The sequence below is a fragment of the Primulina tabacum genome, chromosome 6 (assembly GCF_025594145.1).
Source record: "Primulina tabacum isolate GXHZ01 chromosome 6, ASM2559414v2, whole genome shotgun sequence".
Taxonomy (NCBI): domain Eukaryota; kingdom Viridiplantae; phylum Streptophyta; class Magnoliopsida; order Lamiales; family Gesneriaceae; genus Primulina; species Primulina tabacum.
The window spans coordinates 14806589-14829245 of NC_134555.1; positions in this window are offsets into that span (position 1 = coordinate 14806589).

The following is a 22657-nucleotide window of genomic DNA, read 5'->3' on the forward strand; positions in this document are numbered from 1 at the left end:
GAGAGGGGAGGGGGCTGTTGTGATGTTTTGATTAAAAACCGATGAACCATGGACCAAGCCACCAAAAGGGCAACTTAGTCACGTCTTAGACATGCTAGGGAAGTGATCCAACCATGGCTATAGGCCCTTGGGGCAGCCAAGATCAGATCCAACCCCTTGACAAGAAACTGAATTTTCGAACCACATTTTTCTGCACCTAAGGGACTTGCTGTCATTCTAAATTTCCAGCAAGCATGGGGCTGGTTTGAATGGACCAACATGGTACTAATGCATCCTACTACATGTATACAAGCCGCCTTGGGAGCCTGGAGTCGATCCAATACCTGAAACTCACAAACCAAAAGAAATCGTGAAGCTTGTCATGAAAGGGCCGAAATTCTGCATGTGTGTTCCCAAAATATTTTGACATGTATCTCGGTTTTTGCTTGCTAAAACATGATCATGTACTGAAAAATAAATGATAATATGACTTGATTGAGGTTTGAAAGAAATCTAGACATGCCTGGTTTCGTTTCGAAAGAAAACGAAAAGAAGAGACGAGACGGCGCGGAGGAGACGGAGTGGCTTGCTTCTCTACCTTTCTTGGCTCTCGATTTTTCTCCCTTTCTCCCTAGCTGCTATCCACGTTTTTTCTACTGAAAAGGGGTCTTATTTTCGGTGGAGGTGGAGGGGGGAGTGATGGTTATGAAGGTGAGGAGAAGGGTGCACAAAAATAGAATCATATCAAGACCAAGTCCACTCCCCTTTTGAATTTGAATTTTGAATTGATATCAAATGAGTTGGTGGATGCTTCTAGGAGGTGGTGGCCGAAATTTAGCTTGATTCTAGACTAGGATATGTCCATTTATTTAATTAAATTGTGCTCCCAAAAATCCTAGAATTATCCTACTAATTACATGCAAAGAATTGGTCAAAGTTGGTGAGTTGGAAAATGAATCTTCTAGCACTAAGGGTGGCCGAAAAATGCATGATAAAATAAAGGGAAATGTTGATTATCTAGTCAACTAATAATCCTTGAAAGCCTTACTAATCCTTTAAATAATTTAGTGAGCTAACCCCTTAATTTAATAACTTAAATGAGTTCATTTCTTAATCACCTCAAATAATTAAATTAAATCTTCAAACCTTCCTTTCTAACTTAAATGAACTTAGTTACTAGCTAAATTAACTTCTGGAAATATTTCTCAAATCTTAAATTCTATCTCAAAACTCCAACTCCGGTCCGGCCTCACTGAAAATACTGAAATGCTAAAAATCAATCTACTGAACTGAAATAATGAAATAATTAACTTCAAACAAATGCATTTAAAATAATCATGCAATGAAGTCAATTAAATTTAAAAATCTAGAATTATGCATGGCTTATACGTCTACTGATTTACGGGTTCTACACTTATCCTGTCCCACCTGTTGTCATGCACACATACAAACACAACAACAGCTGGATAACTTTGGTGAGAATAGAATTCTCAGTATAAACAATGTATACATGCAATGTATACAATCATAAACATTTATTAAAAGCATGAATCATAATCTGAAACATAAATCGATACAAACATGTAACATAATCTATGAAACATAATCGATACAAGTCTATAAATCAAGCTCTGACTCTTATTCTTTGACTCGACTCAATCTGGCCTAGTCTAGGGATCTCGGTTGAATAAGAACGCAACAACTCACCTACTCTCCTCAGCTAGATGGTGGTACGTTCTTATTCCCAGACTTTGGTACACTATATCGAATATCTGCAATAGAAGCTGATCTGTATTCTAAGCAACATCGATATAAACCTAACATCCAGTGACCTGGTACCTCTGCCAATAACTCTGTCACAACTTGGCACATCTGCCAAAGATTTTCTATCTCAAATCAATCGTCTAATCCATGCTTTCTATAAATCAGTAGAACAAGCATATATAAATGCAATGAATTCAAATATCTGAAAACAATAGCAAATAAATATGTGGTTTTAGGGAAACTCAAGTCAAATCTAACTCGATTCGATCTCCCGGTTAACATTGGTTTATACCTTTCTTTTTGTAGTATCGGTCTGAAGAAATGGAAGTTCTGAATTCAAGCTGTGAATTTCAATCTGAAATGACATATCGAGAATAACAATATCAACTATCACTCAACTCAAATCTGCTCTGTTCAATATTCAATCTAATTCAATATCGACGGAATAACGGTACAATTTCGATAGCCCCGTCAACTGAGACAACAATAAATATCAATTACAAATCATAACTAACAGCCAACACAATCAATAATCTCAAAAATCATAATAATCTCAATCCAATATCTGAAAAATCATAACAATTCCATAAACAATCTGTTCTTCAATCCGGTTTCGATTCTACGATGTCTAATATCTCAACAACACCATATATCAATCATATTTGATTCCTCAAATATCATTTTTTCAAATCATAATAAAACTTACGTGCTGTTGTAGCTGTTGATGAGAGGAGCACAAAACTATGTTCGGATTCAAATTTTTATAGACGGAACTTGCACAACCAAATTTCTAAGAAAATGAAGCTTAAGGATTTCTTGAAACTTTCCTCTCGGTTCTTGCCTCTGAATTGTGAAGGAAATGTGAATATATCTATATATATATATATATATTAGGCACGCATGGTATGACAAGTGTCCCACTCAAATCCCTAATTGTACTTTAGTCCCTGAAATCTTCACTATTTGCAATTTGGTCCTCACAACTCTTTTTAATCCAATTTCAATCCTATGGAATTGTAAACCCATTGAATATAACTCAACATTCCAAAATTCATAAATTAAATAATCTCGGATTAAAATGATAAAATCTCTGGTCTTATACAAACCCTGGTCCAATGCATTGGAAGGCTGTGAAAGATATTCTTAATTACGTTAGGAGGACTAAGAACTTGTTCATAGTTTATGGGGTTGGAGACTTAAAATTGTAAGGCTACCCTGATTCTAGCTTCCAAAGTGACAGATAATTCAAAATCGACCTCTGGTTTTGTTTTCATGCTCAATGGTGTAGCTGTCTTTTGGAAGAGTTCCAAGCAAGACACCATTGTGGATTCTACCACTGAAACTGAATATATTGTTGCATCTGATGTAGCAAACGAGGCAGTTTGGATGAGGAATTTCTTCCAAGAGTTGGGCGTTATTCCTGATAGAGTTGATCCAGTTCCGGTGTACTGCGACAACACTGGTGTCGTTGCACAAGCAAATAAACCAAGGTCATAGAGTTGCCTTCGTAGATAACGTTGCTGATCCACTTACAATGCCTTTGCAAGGACCATTGTTTGAAAAACTATGTGATTAAAGTTTATGGGTAGTTGGCTCTAGGGCAAGTTGGAGATTGTTAGAGTAGATGCCCTACAAGCCAACACTTAGCTAGGGAATTTATTGAGGCAAGTGTAATAAAAAATCTTTATTTTAATATAATTTATCTTTTATGGTTTCATTTTACTTTATCTGTATACTCATGCAATAAACATCGATAAAATTCTTGATTATACTTTATTACAAATGAATCATAATTTGATCTTGAAACTTATTTATAAACACTGGATATTCTAAATCCGTTCTTAGTCGATTCAGCCGTCTAAAACAAGGATAAAGGTCGCTTGAAATTGAGACTAGCATATGTGAATTTGTGTACTGTATTTCATGATAATGGCATAAAGATGTCTAATCATGCAGATGGGTAATCATACGATGATTGTACCAAACAACCTTCTCTCGGACTTTTCAAGTGGTTATCATTCATCGAGAGGAAAAGTCCGTGGTTGTGATTTTAAATGATTAGTCCTTATGACCCGGGATAACAATGAGGCTGTACGTACTAGGAGTGTGCTTTGACTCGTTTACCGACTCCATGAAGGTCACAAGGCGGCGATGTTGGATGAAATTCAAACTTATGCAGGAGCCAGTGCATTGTAGTCAGGAATTCACTGCTCACCTACGGGTGTGGATATCCTATTTGATCTATTGAAATAATAGTGCATAAAATCTCTGGCCATAGTGTGCGATGTACATTAGGGAATGAGTTCTCTACTTGTGCATGCAATGACACTATGAATTTTCAATGATTGTATCACATAGCTATCAAATCTAATATGCAACCCTCGATGAACCAATTGTTGCAGATTCGATCGGGATATATGACATGATTGATGGATCGGTTCGGGCACCTACGAGGTTACTTCAAACACAATATTCTCACTGAGCTGCAATAGCTCTTGTTCTAAGAATGTATACACTGATGAATTAGATCGAGTTTGGTTTCAAACCAAGCGGAAAACACTCGAAGTAATCCTTCGATAAGAAAAACGAATAGATTTTAAAAATACTTTTATCTTGTGTGAACTTATCGACTAAAATACAGGGAATCAGTTCTGGCTTCTATCAGGTCAGCTATGAACTTAACTGAACTGATATCAGCTGAACTGATAAAATCAGTTTAAATCACAGTTAAGCAATCAATACACAAGATATGTTTATGGATGTTCGAAGACTTCAACTGCTCCGACGTCACCCCATCTACCACCACGGGTAGGATCCACTAGATGACTTTGATTTATACAACATCTTGTACAAACCCACCCAGCTTAGAACTTACCCACCGCCTAACTGAACTCCTAGTCTAGACTGAAGGCATCACCTTCAAGCCAACACTTTTTTAACGTATGTATCAAAGACTGCGTACACGAGTTTTACGTCTTTGTGCAAGACATAATTTGAGTAGTGATGTGTGTGTGTGTGAGAACTGATCTCTGAAAACAACCCGAAAGGTGTTCTCACACACTGAGGGAAATATGCTTCTACACTGAGCTGATATATCTCGATGTGCTCCTTGATTTGACTGATTGCTTCTTGTAAGCTGATATACAATAAGCTTACCCTTTCTTTTCTTTCTTGTTTTTCACCTCTCGTTGTTATATTTGTTGATGGTCTTGGTCTATATTTATAGCAGTAATGCGATCGTACATCAAGACTTATCACATGTGATCGTTGTAGCTTGAATATGTTCCTTGAAATTTGTGTCTCGACTTTTTCAACAGCCATTCTGGAACGATTTGTATTAACGCTTTGCTGCAATGTTCATTATTGTTCTATTGAGAGTACAAATTATTTAGTACCTTTGTGCATAGCTGGATCCCATTGAATTAGCTTGTCGAGTTCTGCTACTTATTGGTTCTAACTGATGTTCTGAACTAGTTTCGTTGAACTTTTCTTCAGTTGGGCCGGTGAAATCAGTTAACTCGTCAGTTGAACTGATTTCACTCTTTCAGTTGAACTAGTCAGCTGGGCTCTTCATCAGTTGAGATCTTCATCAGCTGGCCAGGCTTCTGAAGATCTTCTGCTGAACCACCTTTCAGCTGGACAATGAGTTGAACAGGTTTACGATTTATCAGTTGAACTTGTTCATTTCGATTAATCAGTTGGCACTTTCAGTTTGTATTCTTTCGATAGCTTCAGTTATGTTCAGCTAATTGCACACTTAGGTAAAATCATTAATAACAAAATAACAATTTTTGTTAATATCAAAATAAAGTAAGATTGCGAGAATGAAATGTTCCAACAATCTCCTTTTTTTTATAATCACAAAACTTGAGCAACTAAAGCGATTTTAAAAAGTTAAAATGTTAAACTTTAACTGATTCTCCCCCTTTGTGAGAATCAAAAACATTTAAAAAGATTAAAAAAAATTTCAGTTCAAGGGATAAGAAAGCTCCTCCTCAATAACTGAATTTAAAACTGGGTTAAAAACGAGTTTAAAATATTTTTGAGTTAGAGGGATGTAACGTCTTCTAATATAAAAATGCCGATAATTTTTTTTATAAAGCTCACGTTTTTGAAAGACATTCAAATAATTAGCATGCATGCAACCCTACTAAAAATGGCATTTAAAATAATTGTAAACAATCGACTGAAAAAGTGCTGCAGTTTAATTTATATTGCCACTCGGCCCACGATCATGCATATGTAAATTAAAGCAATAAAATCCTTAAAATCAACAGCGTGTCATAAAAACGTATAAAATTGATCATGTCTACTCAAAGCTCATAAAATCATGATGTGCGGAAAATCATGAGGTCCTTGGGTCATGTCGCCCTCCAGGTCCGCCAGCTCAGAGTTCAGCATCTCCAGTCCCCTCAAAATAATGATCACCTGCATAACACATGCCTAATGAGTCTAAAGACTCAACACGCCAGTACCGTAATAACAAATACATATACGTAACAAACAACAGTGAAAATTATCGTAATCAACATACATTTCATGCCTGCAGTAAAATCATATGCATAACCATGACCTGTCAAAACATGATAATAATCATAGCATGTATCATCATATCAACGTATACGTGTTCATTTTCTTAATTTGAATTCCGTTAAATAATTGTGACTTTCGTATCATCATGTTAGTCGATGGATCCATCTATGTGTAACCGCGGTACCCGGCAATGAGGATCATCAGCAACAACATTACCTGCCCACTAAGTCTCGCCCTTACATGTCATCGTGTCATCGTGTCATCATGTTAGTCACAACTGAATCTCTTCCTTCAGAAACGTGTCATCATATCATATTCAGCACTTAAATAAAAGCATGCATATACATAATTTTTTCTTTAAACCAAACATGCACCATATTTATCATAATTTCATAAAAATTGTAAACATGATGCATAAACATTTAAAATATCATAAATTTGTGCTCAGGGCGCTGTCATGACCAAAATCTCACCTCGGGTGCAAAATTACTATTTTACCCATGGAAACTCAAAAATAATCGTTTCACCCCTGGACCTCTAAAATTAACCCGAAGCTTAGCAAACTCCTTAAAATATCCCAACACATATTTAAAAGCATTTCTAGACATAAACTCGAGCCTGTTTCACAACTTAACCGATTCGTTTTAAAACTTGGACCAGGGTCCCGGTTTTAACCCGAATCGACTCGAAACTTAACCAAATATTTCCCAATATTTTACCACACCTTAAAAACATAAAAAAGACCTAAAATCTCAAAAACCAGCCCCTTAACCCTTCGGACATACCCTGAAAGTTGCTGGAAAATTTCCCAATAGCCCTAAATTGCTAATTAAAGGTTTAAAAGAGTTTTAAGCCAAATAAGCCTAAAATTAGGTCCACAAAATCCAAACATACTCCCGAAAAATATTTCGTGGTAGAAAGTTTTTGAAAATAATAGCCAAACCCTCAAAAAGTCCCCCGATTCGATAAAATTTGCGTACCATTAAAAATTATGCCATGGCAGGTAAAAATACCCAACAAAGCTCATTTCTTGAAAAATACCTTTAAAACATCTTATAATAATTAATAAAAACTAATCATGTAATAAAATCATTTTCCTGAAAATTCTTCGATCTCCGATCCTCGTTCGAGCGCGAAATGCATCAAAAAACCCTAAAGCATGAACTTTTAAAATTTCATGAAATAAATTCTATTATGAATGAACTTTAAATAAATCATGAATTAAAACAAAAATTAATGAAATAAACATGCATTGAATGCTTTAAAACAAAATTTAATAAAATACCAAAGAAATTTAATAACTTGCATGCACGTGGTTCACGTGGACCTTCAAATTTTCGGTACGTTACAATCTATCCCCCTTAAATTGAATTTCGTCGCAAAAATTCGCTTATCCTCGATAAGCAAAAAGTTTAGACTCTTAATTCTAATATCCCTATAACTCACGCTTCTGTTGCGCCACTCTGATAGAATAAGTGCTATGCCGATCTTATGTCTTCTCAATTCTAATTAAATTGTCTACTCAAATACTCGTTTGTGAGTCGCAACTTAAAACGACTTAAGTTGACTTAGTTCTATTATACTATGACCTCGAATTTTGATTTATCTCACAATTCCTCATACTATAAATGGATGTCAAAACTTATCGGACCTTATTTTCCTTATACTATACCCATAATGTTCATCGACCTATTACATTTGTATTTATGCAGTTCAACCTAAGAAACATTAGCACCAAAATTTATTGATCGACTTCAATCCTTGGTACTACACTTAAAATTTAAACCTTACATCAACTCCATAATAATATTAGTCTAATGTCCTTGAATCGAATCTTTGTCTTACGGCACCAAACTTACATAATATACTATTTACGAGCATATCTCAAATATCAAATTGTTGCAAACCTTAAATTCGAGTAGCGTTAATCCATAAAATCCAAAATGTACGATACCGATCTTCTACCTAAATAATAAAACCATTCTAGTACCAATTACATGCCTAAATTATTTTCCTCCCAATTACAATATAGTTGAGACCTAAGACCTTGGACTTTCCTCATTTAAACGAATGTCGTATTTTTACGTACCTTCAATTCTTAATTAACTCTAGCGTATAACACTTACTAAAATATCCCATGTTAACGTTGGACTAACTTTATTAAACCAACTTTACTTACAGCCCATAGAATTCTAGAATTCCCATATCAGGATTTTAGATTTCTTACCCGATAAAAATCTTAATATTCGTTCATCGGTAACCTGTGTTCAACACAACTAATTCCCATTTTTTTATTTCACTCAAGATGTTTGTTTGAACACCTGTCTCATAAACTTAAGATTCAAGCTTACGCAACCCAAGTAGTATTAGATAGTATAACACTAATACACATATCCGCTTAGTCCCAAGTTCCTTAATGACTTTCAAAATTTCTCAAGACAAGGTCTTTAACTCATCTCTTACATGCATCTATCAAATGACCTAATCATTGATCATACCCAACTTTCTAGAAAAATTAATTCCAAAAAAGGTATAATATTAACTGTCAAGATCATGACTAAAACTTATGACACATCAAGCTTAAATTCCCAAAAATTTGCTAACTCAATGTCTATTCTTATAACTTAACTAACTGATTAACTTTACCTTAAATGGTCATCACTTAAATTCTTAATTGCCACAACATTATCTCGCTAACACTTAAATTTTCAAGCCCAAGGTTGATTGATCCTACAATGTCCTTGATTACCATTCTTTATAACATTATAACTCAGATATTTCGAAGTTCTAAATATCCCTTCGAGCCTAAATCATCAAAAATTCCTATCACTTAAACCATTCGGTTATCACTTAATGCTAAACTAGTTCCCCAAATATCTTGAAATTGCAACCACAATTCTTAATTTCCTCAAAAATATTCACTTTGTCCTAAATTTCGAAAATTCCACAATTACACATAAGTTCTTGGCGTTCCTAATTTCACTTTATAGGTATCTCGTAACATAAAGTTCAATAATTCTAAGCTTATTAGACCCAAAATCAATTCCCATAACCTCGAAAAAGTATTGGTTTAACCCAAATATCCCTCAAAAGTTCGAATTTAATCCTTAAAAATTTCAGAATTTGCAATTTGACCCTCAAAGTTATCGAAAATTACATTTTGGCTCTACAACTCTTCGAAATTTGCATTTTTGTCCCTATAACATTATCGATTTCAGCATCATTAAACCTTAAAATTCTCGAAACTCATAAATTAATCCAAAAATTTGGAAATTTGAAAATAGTCCTTAGGATTTTATTTTGCACTTAGGTCCTCAAATTATTGGTCATTAAAATTAGGTCCTTAAAATTCTCAATTCATGCAATTCAATACTTAAATCCAACTAGGTAGAGCATGCATCCTAAATAAATTCTACGCTTTATACTTCCAAAGATCGTCGTGGTATTCGAATAATTAATTCTTAAATGGAAACCTCAAAAATTAACTCGACTAGCAATCATGAACTATCAGTAAGTTCTTAGAAAATTTACAAGTCCTAAATGCATTTATAATCTTCAAGATTAACTTATGATCCAAAAAGTATAACATCAGTACTTACTAATCAAAAATCAATATAGACAAATCATTTTCAACTATTCCTAATGCCCAATAGCAAAATTCTTATTAATGTCCAATTCCACCACAAAGCCAACATGCATGAAAATCACATAATTTCTCATTTGATGTCGTAACATGCATACAAATTTTTTAAACATCTAATCTCAAAACATTACGACAGATAGACATGTACTGTAAATCACTGTAAAAAGTATATCATGCAAACATGCAGGTGATAGCAGTAAACCATTTAAAACATTTAGAACATAAAAGCTTACAAACTTGAGGCTTGAAGACTGAGTTGCAAAAGCTAACGGTGGCACAACCCTATACAAGACCCTTGCTCTGATACCAACTGTAACGTCTATGATAGGATCGATTAACGTATCAAGAGTGTTTAGAAGGGGGGGTTGAATAAACACTCACAGTTAAAACTGGTCTTTTCTAATTTTGAGTTCAGTTTGGTGACAAACTGATTCTCGGAATCTTGTTGGTCAATGACAATTAGTTAAACTAAAGTAGTTGCGGAAAATAACTAACTGAAAGATAGAATACGAAACTGAAATAAAGTAGGCAAGGGTTGTTTCTGGATGTTCGGAGAATTTAATTACTCCTACGTCACCCCTTCTATCTCAAGGATAGGATATCCACTAAAAGAATTTGATCAAATACAAGAATTGTACTGACCCACTTCAGTTTGGACTCAACACTGCCAAAAAACTGAAACTCTTAGTTTAACAGAATGTTCTCAGTGCGTAACAGATCTTAGCACTATCGAATTTCGACGATTATAACAACTTGCTAGTGTGCTCAAATTGTAGCCTTAACTGCTACGAATATATCAAGTAAGAGTGAGCTAAGATTTTGACAGAGTAACACCAAGCTTTTTTATGGTGTTCGACTCTTTTCTTCAGCTGTTCTTCTCTGATATTTATAAGCTTCTTTTCTCCAAAGGTAACTTGAGATGAATTTGAATCTTTGTATCCGTTGATTTCTTCTTGATTATTCCTTGGACATTGTTTGCTTCATTTATTGTGATGCGGCGTCTTAATTGCTTTCGCCGAAATGCGTTTTTCTAAGCTGTATTGATTGAAGTGCGGCGTTGCAATCTTCTATGCCTCTTGACGGTTGAATGTTCTTTTCCGAGACATGTTCAGTTGAAGGGTGCTTACCATACAGCTGAATATATCAACTGATCAGTTGAAGGGTGCTAAGCATACGGCTGAATATATCAACTGATCAGTTTCCAACTGATCAGTCTTCTTTATTAGATCAGCTGATTTCAGTTGTTAAGTCCGGTTGCTGAGTTCAGTTTACCCGATCAGTTGGTTCGTATTTTCAGTTGGTTATTTTCAGTTGATTCATATTTTGTCAAACGCTGGAATTTAGTTCTCAACAATTTCCCCCTTTATAGTGTTTGACAAAACTAAGTAAATAATAACTGAACATCTGAACTCATTGTAGATAAAATAAGAGATTGAATTTCTTGAACTGAAAGGGATCTTGATTTAATAACAGCTGAATCTAATAATCTGATTAACTGCTTCTGCTGTTTCTCAAGATGCTCTTTGATCCTTGATTTCTTCCCCCTTTTTTTCAAACAAATCCATCTTCTCAGATAATTTTCGAACGTCAGTGGAAAGAATTTTGACATCTGCGGAGATACTTGAGACAGCAGTTTGTAAACAAGTCTGCAGCAATTCCATTTTATTAGAAACAGAAGTTTCCAATTGCTCAACTCGTTGACTGATTATATCATGAGTTATATAGAGACTTTGAGCTAGACCTCTGTTATTCTTCATCTCAAGTACAGTTCGGGTAAGAGACTCCATGTTTGCTTGAATGACTTTCAGTTTTGCGGAGTCATGTTCAATTGAATAATCCAATTTGACAGTATGAGAGAATTGTGTGGATTGAATTTTCTTGATTTCAGTAATCATCTGCTGTATATTGTGCTACATATTCTGGATTTCTTCAAGAACAAGATCCATTTCTGTGGATTGAAGAGGAGGTGACTGATTAGATGTTCTTGGTTCATGTGAGACTTGATCAAAGACCACCATGGTCCTATCAGATAATATCGTTTCAGAAACAGTCTGTGCTAAAATGTCTGTTGCAGCAATTTCTTCGTGAATTTGAGGTGGTGAAAGTGGATTTTGATCAACAGATAACGCTTGGTCAGTTTCCACTTGGTGCCTCTTGTTGAAAGTTTACTGCACTTGGTTCTGGCTCCTTTGTTTGAGTGAGCAATCGACTCACCACATTTTCAGCAACTGCTAGACCTGGAGATTTTTCTAGTTCATCAGTTTGAGTGACTTGTTCAGCAGAGATTTCTGGCTGAACTGGTGCTTCTTGTTGTTCTTGCATTGAATCTGGGACTGGCTCTTCAGCAGCAAGTGGTTAAACTAGTTCTTCAGATGGTATCTGAACTTCTTGTTCTGGTTGTTCAGTTGAAGGAGCAACTGATTCAGAATGTATTTCTTCTAGCTGAGCTTCTAGAGCTACAGCCTGAATGATTTCATCAATGCTTGCAAAAGATAGTTCAGTTTTAGAATACAGCTGATGTTCAACCTGAGAAGATTGAGGCATATCCTGAACTGGCTTTTCAGCAGCCGGTTGTGGAGATGGCTCGTTCTGTTGGGAAAAGGATGAATCTTTTTCTGCATTTGAATTGGAGGATTTGTCAGGAAGAACCAATTCCTGATCTTGTTCCCAAAATCTGATTTCCCTTTGTAGGCCACTAAGATCTGAGTCCAGTTGGGTGAACACAGCTCTATCATTATATGCAGTTGGACCTGTGAGATTGTAGTTGGATTTCAGCTTTTGAACCATTCTTGTCAGCTTTTTGACTCGAATTTGATCAAAGAAATATCTTTGCCCCTCCAATGCCTGAGCAATAGTAGCAGCTTTGACTATTTTCAGCACAATTGCTTCAAGTTTAATAAACTTTTTCAGTTGGGATTTGTGCTTCAACTCTTTGGCAAAAATTTCAGTCCTAAAACTCTTCCAGCTATCAAAAGATTCTAGTTTCGATGTGGCAAATGCATGTACCTGTTCCCAAACCAGGTCAATGTGAGTTTGGATTGCATTAGATGGTCTTGGCTTTTCAACAAGCTTGCCTTTTCCTTTATCAGTAGTAAGAATGTGAGGAATATCCAAACCAGAGTGAGTGGTTTCCACTGGTTCCCTCAATATAACACCTTTAGATCTGGCCCTAGGCAAAATGGTAGGTCGATTTACATGAGTCACAGGGGCTTTTACCTTAGCGGGTGCCATTTCTTTAGTAACTGAATCATCAGGTGAAACAACTTGCAAAGGGATAGCAAGAATAGGCTGTTGGGCTGGTGATTGAGTCAATCTCTCAGTTGGAATAAATTCCACCGCTGTTATTGGTTTAGTTCTTTGCGTTCTTGGTCTCTTGACAAGTTTAGGAGAAGGAGTTTTCTCCGAATCTGATTCACTGATAATCAGTTTTTCGTTTTGCAGTCTTCAGTTGGGCCAAAGTTTTGGTCTACTTGGTTGGTGTTGGAGCAGGTGGTTGCATTCCAACCTCCTTTTTGGTTTTCAAAAACTGTTTGGGAGAAATGTCCAGTTTGGTCTTTGGCGGTAAGATGTTCTTGGCATTGAATACCTTGAACTTTGATGATTTTCCAGCATTGTCAGCTACCAATCCTTTTAGTTTCAGAAGATAACTGATTGGAATAGCAAAGCCTCTTGACTGTTTGGTAGATTGAAGCATATTCTTCAGAATATTGAAAATAATATGCCTCCAGTTAGCTTTCTTCTCTCCCATGATGATGGTCATCACTTGGAATTTTTCAAGAGTAAGGGCAGCATAAGAGCCAGCCTTAGCCAATATGCCTTTTGCCACAATGTCGGCTAATAATTGAATTTCTGAATTTCAGCTCTTTCTATGAATCGGAAACTTTGATTTTCCGCCCATCAGCAGACAGCAAAGATTGCATTTCCTCAATGTCAGATGTTTTGATTTCAGAAAAACTGACGTACCCATCAGTTGGCAAAGAGAAAATTTCTCCAAAATCCTCTTCAGATAGGATCAACAGTTGATTATTGAAGGTTATAGAGATATTTCCATCAGTAGTGACGAACCCCTTCAGATAGAATTCATTTACTTCCTTGGGGTATAACTCCTGCGAAGATTGTCCCAAAAACATCCTGAGACCAGCAGATTCAATCTTCAGAAAAACGTTCTTAACTTCTACTTCTTCAACTGATAAAACTGAGTCAAAATCGATGGCCATAGCGTTCAACACGTGAGCTGGGATTTGATTCGCCATTTCGACAGATAAAATGATCTGAAATTCGTAAACGATAAGCTCTGGAATTAGTATGCTATTAGAAACTGATTGTATGCGTAAGAAGAGAACTGAATTGAAGCGGGCTTAGTACAGTTGTTCGTGACTGTTCAAATTCGGGACACGTGTCAGTCCATTAAAATTTTTGAGTAAAACTATGTGTACGTGTGTTGTGGGCGTTTGTGAAAGATGAACAGTTTAAAATAGGACACGTTATGAATCTGCAGTCACGTCAGTTGATTTGGAATATAATAAGTTTTAAATTTGTTAACTTATGTGAGAAGATTTGTAAAATATCCAGCTGAACGATCGGTTGGGAAACTGATTCATTTCAGTTGAAAGTTCACAAACAATTGTCTTCTCAGTTAACCTCTTCAAAACTGATATTCCCCCTTAATCGATGCATAAAATATTTAAAGCGACGATATAAAATAAATTTAAAGGTCAGAAAGATTATCGTTTGCTGAAGCTTTGACGACCCTTCATCTTCCATGACTCTTGGCTATAAGTAGAAGTGACATGGTTAGTTTCAGTCATATTGAAAAACATATTCAAAGTAAAAAGAATGGCAGATGCTAGTAGCTCGAGTGCTTCGCCATTTTCTTTGGAGACTAGGAAGGCTGTGATAGAAGATAAAGTCTTCTATGAGAGTCTTCACTACAGGGAGAAGCTTCTGAAGCTTGAGTTCCTGTATAATACTGGCGAGGCTACCACTCCCGAGCTGATGGCAGAGTTGAGAAAAGTGCGGGAGCACTTGCACATAGCTGTGTGGGTGGATATCTTCACAGATGGTCATATCTATCAGCTGATGCTTCGAAAGGAGCTGAAGATCCTTATGCGCATAGCTGGTTCTCACAGCTTTTCCAAGACATCTACTGGACCTTTATCTGCTTGGTTGAAGATGTGGATAATTGTTGTAGAAGAGAAATATAATGATGTAATCCAAGCAATATTTATGGTTGAATGAAACATTTATTTTGGCTTAACTTTGTTTTTCTTTTTCTTGCAAATAATAAGTTTCATTAGTTATTATATATGAATTACGATCATAAACAGATGAACTGATGACTGGTTAAGCATTAAGTAATAAATGTCAAACTGATATCAGTTGATAATGATCAACTGATAGTTAAGAAGCCTCGGTAAATGAGAATGACGCTTTGGTTGATTTGAGTCTCTTCAATTTCTTCAATATTTAAATTTAATATGTCCATAAATAAGATGATAAAATGTGAGACAATAACAGTTCAATACGTTGGATTCAAGTAACTCTGATGTATGCACTAGTTCGCATATTCAAGTTAATGAGCAATTAAGTCCTTATTTAGAAGAATTGAAGAAGATAATGGAAGAATATGTCTTGATGAAAGTGATGTCAACATGGTTCAAGATTCATGATTTGCAGAGGGTATGTAGTAGTGGTGCTGTTCCTACTCGTGCTCAAGCAGCAACAACAAGAAAATATATTGATCGTTTTGAAGTTAGGCATGTTACAGATCTAATTGATGACAAATGACTGTTAGAAGCAATGTTATGGAAGGAATGACATGTGGTTGAGAAGATTTCTACAACTAGGTCATTTTCTAGAATTTAAATTTATGAGTTGAATAATTGTATTAGAGAATGGCAGGATTCAGTTGGTTTTCTATGATATCTTCTGTAAACTGGGATCGATGGTATTCTTAATAAAGTATTATTTTCAATTTGTTGTGTTCTTATTTTCTGCAGATAATTCTATTAGTAAAGCAACATTAGTAATAATTTTAAGATAGATCAATTAAACCAAGAATATTGCGAAAGTAAGAAAACTTAGTCTCGGGTAATGGTTTGGAGAAGATGTCAGCTACTTGTTGCTCAGTTGATATATACTCCAGACTAATGTCCTTCTTCAAAGCATGATCTCCAATGAAGTGGTGTCTGACATCTATATGCTTTGTCCTTGAGTGAAGAACTGGATTATAGGTGATGGCAATTGTACTCGTATTGTCACAAAATATGGGCGAATTATTTGTAATTTCTCCATAATGTCTCAGTTGTTGCTGGATCCAGATCAGTTGTGCACAGCAACTACCAGAAGCAAGGTATTCTGCTTCAGTTGTTGAGGTAGCTATAGATGTCTACTTCTTGCTGAACCAAGAGATCAGCCTGTCTCCTAGAAACTGACAAGATCCACTTGTACTTTTATTATCAAGCTTACATCCTGCATAATCTGCATCTGAATATCCAACTAAAATGAAAGTAGAGTCTTTAGAATACCATAACCCAACATTTTGTGTACCCTTAAGATATCTCAAAATTCTTTTAGCAGCTGAGAAATGTGACTGCTTAGGATTTGCTTCAAATCTAGCACACATACACACAGCAAATACAATATCAGGGTGACTGGCAGTTGGGTATAACAATGACCCTATTAAACCTCGATATAATGTCGCCTCAACTGATATTCCCCCTTGATCAGTGTCCAATTTTACTGATGAGCTCATGGGAGTATTTGCAGCTGAACATGATTTCATGCCAAATTTCTTCAGCAGCTCCTTTGTTTATTTAGTCTGACTAATGAATATGCCAGTTTCCAGTTGCTTCACTTGTAGTCCAAGAAAGAATGCCAGTTCACCCATCATGCTCATTTCAAACTTATCCTGCATTAGCTTAGCAAATTTCTCGCATAATTTGGGGTTAGTTGACCCAAATATGATATCATCAACATAAATTTAAACCAATAAAATGTGATCATTCTTAGTAAATTTGAACAAGGTCTTATCAACTGATCCAACAGAAAAATCATGATCAGTTAGGAATTTTGAAAGAGTTTCATACCAAGCTCTGGGAGCTTGTTTAAGACCATAGAAGGCTTTGTTCCAATGATATACATGATCAGGAAAATTGTGATTTACAAAACCTGGGGGTTGTTCAACATATACTTCCTCTTGTAGTTGACCGTTCAGGAATGCACTCTTTACATCCATCTAAAAGATCTTGAAATTCTTTTATGATGCATAAGCAAGAAACATTCTGATTGCTTCCAGTCTTGCAACTGGAGCATATGTCTCATCATAGTCAATTCCTTCTTCATGTCTGTATCCTTGTGCTACTAATCTTGCTTTGTTGCGTCCAACTGAACCATCTTCGTTCAGTTTGTTCCTGAAAACCCATTTTGTACCTATGACAGTTTTTGAAATCGGTCTTGGAACTAAGTTCCAGACATTGTTATGAGTAAACTGATTTAGCTCTTCTTGCATTGCATTTACCCAGTTAGGATCAGCAAGAGTTTCATCAGTTTTCTTCGATTCTAGTTGTGAAACAAAAGCTGAATGGATAAATAAGTTTAGCATTTGATTTCGAGTTCTTACTGGATCTGATGGATTTCCTATTACCAGTTCAGGTGGATGTGTTTTTTTTTCCATCTGTACTCAGTATTTGTTGTATCAGCAATTCCTTCAATTGGTAACTGAACACAGTTTTCAGTCTCAGTTGGTGCTTCGTCAACTAGTATTTGAATGTTATCATTATGCTCTATCAACTGATCATTAGCAACGACTTCCTGTGCATCTGATTTATCCTGTACTTCTGGTTCAGGTGTTTGAAGTATGTTTTGATTATTGTGACATTCATTTTTGTCATCATCTTCCAAACTGATATCTGTAAATCGATCAACTAGCTCAACTTGATCAGTTGGTTTATCAGTTAGTTCAATTTCATCGAAATCAACATGAGCTGATTCTTCAACATTTAGGGTTTTCTTGTTGAAAACTCTATAAGCTATACTAACTGATGAGTATCCAAGAAATATTCCGTCTGCAGATTTAGCATCAAACGCTTTTAAATAATTTTTACCATTATCAAGGATAAAACATCTGCAGCCGAATATTTTGAAATAAGTAATTATACTTTTTCTTCCATGCCAGATCTCATATGGTGTTTTCATATGATTCTTATTAATCATTGATCTGTTCTGAGTATAACACGCAGTGTTTACTGCCTCTACCCAAAACTTTTGAGAAATACCAGAATCAGCAAGCATTGTTCTAGCAGCTTCTTTAAGGGTCCGATTTCTTCTCTCAGCTACACCATTTTGCTGAGGAGTTATGGCTGCTGAGAGCTCATGCTTAATTCCAACATTCTCTAGAAAATTTGAAAGAGTTTGATTGATGAATTCAGTTCCTCGATCTGATCTGATTCGATCAATTCCAACTGATTTTTCATTTAAAAGTCTTTTGAAGAGCTTTATCAGTTGTGAAGCAGTATGGTCTTTAGATTTGAGAAAAATAACCCAAGTAAATCTTGAAAAATCATCTACGACTACCAAGGTGTATTTCATTCTCCCTAAGCTCATGACTGGTATAGGACCAAAGAGATCCTTGTGCAAAATTTCTAAGCATCGGGATGAAGATTTACAACCCTTGTTTTTAAAAGAAGATCGTACTTGTTTACCATACTGACATGCTGAGCAAAGTTTTTCTTTTGAAAAGTCTATTTTGGGCAAACCAGTTACAAGTTCATGTTTACTCAGATAGGCAATGGTTTTAAAGTTTAAATGGTTTAGTCTCTTATGCCACAACCAGTTTTTAGATGATTTGGAAGCAATAAAACAAACTGGTGCATAAGTTTGATCATTCCAACTGATTTTATATGTGTTTTCACAACGTTTGCTAGTTAGTATGATTTCATTAGTTGAAGTTTTGACTGAACATGAGTTTTTGTCAAAATGTACTGAGAATCCACTGTCGCATAACTGACTGATGCCGATCAAGTTATGCTTCAGGTTTTCTACTAATAGAACATCTTTAAAAGTAAAGTTACCATGGATAAACTTACCCTTACCCACAGTTCTACCTTTGGAATTGTCCCCAAAACTGATATTTGGACCACTATATTTGATCAGTTGAGATAGCACACTTGCATCTCCTGTCATATGTCGCGAGCATCCACTGTCCAAATACCATATTGAGTTCTTGTTTGTACCTGTTACCTGCAGTCACACATGTAATATAATTTGGTACCCATATCTATTTGGGTCCTGAACTGATTAGTCCTTTAGGAACCCATACTTGGATTAGTCTAACAGACTTTCCAGTAACTGTATTCGGAATGGTTTTTCTCGGCTTTTGTGTGCTTGTGTAGTGTACGGATGATACAATATGTGTTTTAGCTTTATTCAACTGATTGTTCAGTCTATATCTCTTCTGAACTGGCTTGCAGTTATAGTAATTGGAATAGCCATTCGAATAGTTTTTGTAAAATCTCTTTGATGACTGACTTTGTGAATCAGTTGAGAATTTTTGACTATAACCAATCCCATATCTTCTAGCCTTGTTCATATTCTCAGTAGGTTGCTGAATCAGTTTACTGGGCTCAATTTGTTCTTGTACCACTGCTGATTTGACAAAGTGAATGTATTTTCCTTTGTCTATTGTTAGCTTTGGTTGAGTATCATTTGGATACATTTCTCCTTGAGTGTTGTACCCTAAACCAGTTTTATCAGAAACTGATTTTTGTGAAATCTGCATCTCATTTAGTGTAGTAGATGATTTGTTCCAAGACTGAATAAGCTCAGTTTGTTTTGAGTTTTCAAGCATCAACTTCTGTATTAATGACTGATTTTTGTTTCTTTCTACTTTTAACTAAGCAATTTCCCTTTTTAGACTCAACCCATCGACTGATTCATCAGTTTTGGTTTTATTGTCTGTGGGATCAGTTTGCTTTGCTTTGATTTCTTCAAATGATGATGCAAGCTTTTGATACTCATTTACCATGTCATGTAGTGTTAGAATGAGTTCTTCTCGTGTGAAATCAGTTGAGCTGAAATCAAATACCTGTTGGCTAGATGATTCTTCTGCTGCATCATTAGCCATCAAGCACTTTACTTCCTCATCATCACTAGAACTGCATGAGCTTTCTGGTTCCGACTCTTCACTGTCAGTTTCTGCCCATTTAGATTTGTTTTCTTCAGCTAAGAGTACCTCATGTTTCTTTCTGAAGACCTTATTATCTTCCTTGGGTCTTCTTTTCTGTTCATATGATTTATTTCTTCTATCAGTTGAGCCTTGACTGTCCTTCTTAGGTTTAGGACAATCAGCAATGTAGTGACCTGATTTGCCACAGTTATAGCAGGCATTTGGTTCATCTTTGGAATTGTTTCTTTGGTATGGCTTCTGGAAGTTCCCTTGATTCTTTCTCATGAACCTTCCAAATTTTTTGATGAACAATGACATAGCATCATTACTCAACTGATCAGCTGATTTTTCGACTGAACTGATTGGTTCAGTTCTGACAGCAGCTAGAGCAGTTGTGGCTGCAGAGATAGATGATTCTCCTTCTCTGGTCTGCAGCTCAAATTCATAGGCCTTTAAATCAGCAAACAGATCATGAAGTTCGATTTGGTTCAGATCTTTGGACTCCCTCATTGCCATGGTCTTGACATCCCATTCCTTGGGAAGACCTTTTATTACCTTCAGTGCAATCTCTTTGTTGGTATACACTTTTCCAAGTGCATTTAATTCATTGATGATACTGCTTACTCTTTCATCGTACTCGTGCATCGATTCTCCTGCTTTCATTTTGATGTTATCAAACTTTTGCACTGCAACAGAAAGTTTATTTTCTTTGGTTTGATCATTTCCTTCACACAACTGGATCAGCTTTTCCCAAATTTCTTTGGCTGTCTTACACATTTTTATTTTGCTGAAGGTTACTTTGTCCAGCGTTTTGTACAGAATGTCTTTAGCCACATTATCAAGATTTTCTTTTCTTTTATCTTCAGTTGTCCATTCATCTCTGGGCTTTTTTATTCTTTGGCGTGCTCCTTCTGTAATGGCAACTGCTGTATTTGTTTTTAGAATCTTCATGGGTCCATCAGTTATGACATACCACATGTCATCATCTTGTGCAGCCAAATGAGCCTGCATTCTGATTTTCCAATCATCAAATTCTTCTCTGGAGAACATGGGAATTTTGTTGAATGAAGTCATGTTGGCAAGTTTTTAAATAAAAAGTATTCAAGAACAAGATTCAACCGCTCTGATACGACTTGATAGGATCGATTAACTGTATCAAGAGTGTTTAGAAGGGGGGGTTGAATAAACACTCATAGTTAAAACTTGTCTTTTCTAATTTTGAGTTCAGTTTGGTGACAAACTGATTCTCGGAATCTTGTTGGTCAATGACAATCAGTTAAACTAAAGTAGTTGCGGAAAATAACTGACTGAAAGATAGAATACGAAACTGAAATAACGTAGGCAAGGGTTGTTTCTGGATGTTCGGAGAATTTAATTACTCCTACGTCACCCCTTCTATGTCAAGGATAGGATATCCACTAAAAGAATTTGATCAAATACAAGAATTGTACTGACCCACTTCAGTTTGGACTCAACACTGCCAAAAAACTGAAACTCTTAGTTTAACAGAATGTTCTCAGTGCGTAACAGATCTTAGCACTATCGAATTTCGACGATTATAACAACTTGCTAGTGTGCTCAAATTGTAGCCTTAACTGCTACGAATATATCAAGTAAGAGTGAGCTAAGATTTTGACAGAGTAACACCAAGCTTTTTTATGGTGTTCGACTCTTTTCTTCAGCTGTTCTTCTGTGATATTTATAAGCTTCTTTTCTCCAACGGTAACTTGAGATGAATTTGAATCTTTGTATCCGTTGATTTCTTCTTGATTATTCATTGGACATTGTTTGCTTCATTTATTGTGATGCGGCGTCTTAATTGCTTTCGCCGAAATGCGTTTTTCTAAGCTGTATTGATTGAAGTGCGGCGTTGCAATCTTCTATGCCTCTTGACGGTTGAATGTTCTTTTCCGAGACATGTTCAGTTGAAGGGTGCTTAGCATACAGCTGAATATATCAACTGATCAGTTGAAGGGTGCTAAGCATACGGCTGAATATATCAACTGATCAGTTTCCAACTGATCAGTCTTCTTTATTAGATCAGCTGATTTCAGTTGTTAAGTCCAGTTGCTGCGTTCAGTTTACCCGATCAGTTGGTTAGTATTTTCAGTTGGTTCATATTTTGTCAAACGCCGGAATTTAGTTCTCAACAGTCTACTAATTTTAAAATGCCGCTATTTTTTTTTTAAAACGCTCACGTTTTAAAAAGACATTCAAATAATTTTCATGCATGCAACCATACTAAAAATTCCATTTAAAATAATCGTAAACAATCGATTGAAAAAGTGTTGGAGTTTAATTTATATTGCCACTCGGCTCACGATCATTCATATGTAAATTAAAGCAATAAAATCCTTAAAATCAAGAGCATGTACATAAAAACGTATAAAATCGATCATGTCTACTCAAAGCTCATAAAATCATGATGCGCGGAAAATCATGAGGTCCTCGGATCATGTCGCCCACCAGGTCCGCCGGCTTAAAGTTTAGCACCTCTAATCCCCTAAATATCATGATCACCTGCATCACACATGCCTAGTGAGTCTAAAGACTCAACACACCCGTACCGTGAT